Source organism: Hippopotamus amphibius, chromosome 4 (assembly GCF_030028045.1).
Source record: "Hippopotamus amphibius kiboko isolate mHipAmp2 chromosome 4, mHipAmp2.hap2, whole genome shotgun sequence".
Taxonomy (NCBI): Eukaryota; Metazoa; Chordata; class Mammalia; order Artiodactyla; family Hippopotamidae; genus Hippopotamus; species Hippopotamus amphibius.
This window is the reverse complement of record NC_080189.1, coordinates 58302207-58308206: the sequence shown is the minus strand read 5'-3', so window position 1 is coordinate 58308206 and position 6000 is coordinate 58302207.

Sequence of the window (6000 nt, the reverse complement as noted above, 5' to 3'; positions counted from 1 at the left end):
CAAAAGACACTGTACACAATTAAGTACATGTTCCTTCTGTTTTTATGATATAAATTTGATAAATGCCTTCTTGGTCTGCCAAGCTGAGCTCAGTAAGTATGATTTCTCTCTCTTAAATTAATACCATAAATTCTTTTCCTTCACTTATGCTACCATGTCTCTTTTCATGAAATGTTCCCAGAAGAAAAGGTAGAAAATGTCCTAGCTATACCCTCATCATTCACTTATTATCCTTTCTTTTCTCAGACACTTAATTCACTTACACTTTGTACATAAAATTGGTTTAATTATTTGAACTTGAGAAATGTCACCACCATTTGTCCTGACTGCCAATTTCTAGACTGCAGGAAAAATATTGGTTGAACTTGTCCATAGAGTATCATGTCTACAGGCCCTTAATCCACTTGTCGAATCAAATTAATATGAATGGTTTTTAAATGTTTGAATTACTTTCTGCTCCAAACTGAAAAATCCAAATGTTAATGGGTATTAATTCATTCCACCTTATACCTGCTTTATATTAAAATAATATATGTAAATAAGTCGAAAACCCAATAGCATGCAATCTTTTAACAATTAATTAAAACAATAAAAGGCAAGTCTGGACTTTGGCAAGTAAAGTGCAAGTACATCCTTGTTGTATGTGCCTCATTAACACATGACTTTAGTTATAAAGAGGAAAAATTTAGCAACAATGGTCTTTGAGCTGTTCTTAAGTAATTAGTGAACTATATCAGTATCTATCAGTTTTCAGATTATGTTTTCAAAGTATTTAAATACTTCTGTTTTCTCCCTTAGATTGAGACACATACAGGCTTTAATCCTATTTCAAAACACCCAATAAGGCAAGACCACCTCCGTTCCCTTCCTTCTCTGTACTGTACCAACAGAGTGAAAGTTGGAGTGACTATACCACGTTTGTAGAATAGATATAGTCTTTATATATTTGTATTTAATTTAATAACTTCCAAATGGGAGTTGAAGGTGTTTATCCATAAATACTGATCATTGCTAATACATGAGGACTTTTTATGAATTTAAGGAGCTCTACTTACAACCTAGACAATCGGGCCCATTAATTCCCAAACCAACTCTGTGAAGTAGTTCAAGTATATCATTTGTTTCAGGCTGGCTATAAGAAAAGGCTGAGATGACACAAGCTAAAACCTATGGCTACCTTTCCTAAAGAAAACTGAGTTCACAGAGACTGAATTTGATGACTTCTTTGAAAAGATTCTTTGGTTGTCTAGGGCTGACTGACTAACACTAATAATTTTGGTATTGCGAGAAAGTCTTTACAGAGTCTGATTTATCTCTTCTTGGAACTCTACCATAACTCATGTAGCTTCTATCAGATGAATTCTGGTACAAAACTGAGACATTATATTATTCAGCAAATAAGCAAAAGCTATTTGATTATAAAATTAGAATTCATCATTGTTATAATAATTTAGAGTTGTGATATGATTTTAAGAAAGCAAAATTCACCCATTTGATAAATTAAAATTGTTATGTTAGGCTGTGATTACAAAAAAATCAACCAACCAGCCAAGCAATCAACAAATAAAAACAATTAAAATAAGTGACTATAAAACTTTATATCATACACCAGGGCTAAAATTTCTGAGGCTATAGTAGCTGGCTACACTTGTGCCAAAAGCCACCTCAGAAAATTCTTGAGCTAATAGTTCTTTTCACTCTGAATATGTGTTGGCGTCTAAAAGACAGGTACTAATGCATAATGTTTAAGGCACAGTCTTTGTTTTGCTAGTTACACTAGCTATATGATGCTGTGTGAATTATTTACCCAATACATAAGGTACTTATGAGAATTAAAAGGCATAATCTATGTAAAAAGCTTACCCCAGTGCCAGACAAATATTAAGCACTTCATATGTATAAGCTATCACCATCATCATCCTTTATCACCATCATCACAGCCATCATCACGTGATCATCAGCATCACCATTGAAAACTACAAAACATACTTTCCAGTTTATCCTAATTTATAGATCATAATATACTCTGTAGTCTCCACCTATATCTGAGTAAGTATAGTTTTTGTAAATTCTATGATCTTAAGGGCTTTATCTAATTCACTACTGTACCCTTTAGTCCTAAACCAGTGCCCAGTACATAGAGGAAGCTCCAAATATTTTTGCTGTTGAATAAATGCATACATACATTTACATATATGTCAATATGGATTATTTTTCATGACTGTTGAGTTTTACAGGGATCGCATTCCTTCATTTTAAGTGTAACTTTTGCACAATAACTCTGGAGCCAATTTCGGAAATTTATACACAATCCATTTATTTTAATTCCTCCCTATCCATTTTCATGTTCAATGAAATTATGCACTCTTTAATATTAGGTATTTTTTTTTAATGAAAAAGAGTTCATCATTTAATGTGTGTATGAACCAAAAGGAAAAGGAAGCAATGGCATCAGTGAGTCTCTACATTCTCTTTGTGTCAATGAGGAGTTTTTAATGGTCTGTGGATTCATCTCTTCAGACTGAGTGTAGCTTGAGTAGAAAAGGTGCTGATGATGTCCTGGTCTTCCCTGGTTAGGACAGCTCGATGCACACAGTAGGGTACAAGGTTTCACCCTAACAGGAGAGGGACCCCAGCACTTTCCTTCCGTGACCATTCCACTCCTTCTATTAAATCAAAAAAATCCTCTCACTGGTCCCTGCTCTCCTAGACGGTTCTAGTAGAAATAGGGGCTTACTTCTCATTGATTATCATTCTTCTAAGACTCAACTAGAAGGGATAAGAGTAAAGAATAACTATTACTGAATCAATATCTTTGTGTTACTTGGTGGCATAAGCTTAATAGATCGCAATGTATGATGATTAGTTATATCATGTAAGCTATACAAACTTATTCCTGATTCATACAACATTAATACCCCAATATACTTACTTTCAAAAGCCTACACATAGAAATATGAATTTTGCTCTATTTTTAAATTACTTTCTCTTTTTAAACTAGATAATATATTTGCAAGGTCCTAAAATCAAAACTTTATAGAAAATCATACAATAATAAATCTCAGTCTCATTCTTTCCCACCTGACTATACCCAACATTGGCCCTAATAGGTAGCAATTTTTATTAGTTCCCTGTATAGCCTTCCAAAGTTTATTTAAAGAAATAAAAGCAGACACAAATAGATATAGTAAAATGGGCTCAACATAACTAATCATCAGGAATATGCAAGTCAAAACCACAATGAGATATCATTTCATTTAGAATGGCTATTGTCAAAAAGACTAGCAACAGCAGTGTTGGTGAGGATGTGGAGCAAAAGGAACTCTTGTGCACTGTTGGTGGGAACGTAAATTGGTGCAAACAGTATGGAGCTTCATCAAAAATTAAAAATAGAATTGCCATATGATCCAGCAATTCTACTTCCGGGTATTCATCCAAAGAAAATGAAAACACAAGCTTATAAAGATATATGCATTCCTGTGTTCACTGCATCATTATTTACAATATAGGCAAGACATGGAAACAGTCTAAGTGTCCATTGATGGATGAATGGATAAAGAAATTGTGTTATAGGTACGCAATGAAATTATTATTCAGCCATAACAAAAGAAGGAAATCTTACCATGTAACAACCTGGATGGACCTTGAGGGCATTATGTTAAGGGAGTGATATAAGTTAGATAGACAAAGACAAATACTGTATGATCTCACTTATATGTGGAATCTAAAAAAAGAAAAGAAAACCAAATTCGTGGATACAGTAAAATTGAGTGGTGGTTGCCAGCGATGGGGTGGGGGTTGAAGGAGGTGAAATAGGTGAAGGTGGTCAACAGGGACATGAAAATCTGGCTGTAAAAAATCACAGGAAATCAAGGAAGTGCAAATTTAGACAATAATGAGATACCAATTTGCATCCAATATACAAAATAAATCGTCTTTAAATACCAAGTATGGATGAACTTTGTAATGTTAATTCTGCCTAGAAATAGAAAAGCCAATTTTGCTAATATGAGTTCATAGAATCTAAGTCTCAAAACACAAAGCACAGTAACTATTTAATCAGATACCAATTGATTACAGAGCTAGAAACTGTACTTGGAAGAAATCGAACATGATTTCAATTCTACTTAACAAATTCCCACTTACTGAAGGTTACTTTTATAATATAACCAAATGCACAGTTACCATATTTTTTCATTTTCTTCCTAATGCAAGCTAATACGTTTTTGGCAGCTGAACACTCTCAAATCAAGAGGATTTTATTACAATTCTATAGGTTTGCTGAGTTACTATGATGAAACAGTGAGAAAAAAAAATACTTCGATTTAGTAGAAACATCTATGAGGTTGGATATTTATTAAGGAAAAAAAACAGAAGTGGGCTGACTAATTTGTCATACGGTTGAAAATACATGAAAAGTAAATGCTAGGACTTGGAGGCGTACGTAACTGAATAGGTGAACATGACTCATAGAAATTCAGGATCAGCCTTGTAATCCACAGCTCAAGAAGTTAGGGAATACAGGTGCTGACTTGGCCCTCCATGAAGGAAGCAAATGATTTGATCTACCTTCCCAATAACCAGAATAGATGTCTGTTTCCCTATACAACAGAAGAAAACCTTATGACTTGAAAGAAATTAAACAGCTCATTAAAGTAAAACTTTTCTTGGGATTGACATATATACACTACTATGTATAAAATAGATAACTGATGAGAACCTACTCTATAGCACAGGGAACTCTACTCAGTGCTCTGTGGTGACCTAAATGGGAAGGAAATCTAAAAAAAGAGGGGAATATATGTATACTTATAACTGATTCACTTCACTGTAAGCAGAAAATAACACATTGTAAAGCAACTGCACTCCAATAAAGAGTTAAACAAACACATTATGTAAAAATTAAAAAAAAAAAAGGCAAAAAACTCCCAATGAAAAACAAGTTTTCAAGCACCAAGTTACTAATCCCATACCACCTTAAATGTTAAATAACTAATAGTAAAAACACATCCCAAATACTAATTGTTCTATGGTTGTTGGAAAAAAATATATATTTACTTATTTAAACTTCACCATGGAGTAGATCATGCTTTAGGCTAAAATTATCTCTGGGCTCCCAGTAATCCCAACCGATGTCAACACTTGGAAAAAGGCAGGAAACTGAAGGAAATAGTTCCTGCTCTTGGTTTGCTGTAACCTGCTCTTTTAAAAGCATGGGATATCCTGCTTCTGAGAGGGGAAGGAAGGTAATTTCGGAGTAAGAATGCTGATACACTTTAGGAAGCTACTAGAGGTCACTGGCACCTCTCTGATTTAATAAGGTACACCTATGAATCTAAAAAGGAGAAAAGACCTCCTCGAGGAGAAACCTGCACTTCTATGCTACATTTAAAATTGCAGCGTGAGGGCTTCCTAGATGGCACAGTGGTTAAGAGTCTGCCTGCCAATGCAGGGGACATGGGTTCGAGCCCTGCTCTGAGAAGGTCCCATGTGCCACGGAGCAATTAAGGCCATGTGCCACAACTATTGAGCCGTGCTCTAGAGCCCATGAGCCACAACTATTGAAGCCCATGAGCCTAGAGTCCATGCTCTGCAACAAGAGAAGCCACTGCAAGGAGCCCACGCACCACAATGAAGAGTAGCCCCTGCTTGCAGCAACTAGAGAAAGCCTGTGTGCAGCAACAAAGACCCAACGCAGCCAATAAATAAATTTATAAAATTGCAGGGCAAGATAGTAACTAAACCCATTTGAGCTGGAGCTAACCTGTCAGGGTTTTGCTTGTCTTTCTTTTTGCTTTAACCTGGAGCAATTTGCACCCGAACAAGAGAGGGAGAGGGGAAAAATGCTCAAAGAAAGGAAGAAAAGTCCCTGTTTTTGAGGCTGTGCCACTGGTGCCTTCATGAAAGACCTGAGCAGGCCATATACTTTGTCATTGGTTTTTTTGTTTGTTTTTTTTTTCCAGCAACAGAGACATCAATGGTTTAAAGAGTGGTGGAGCT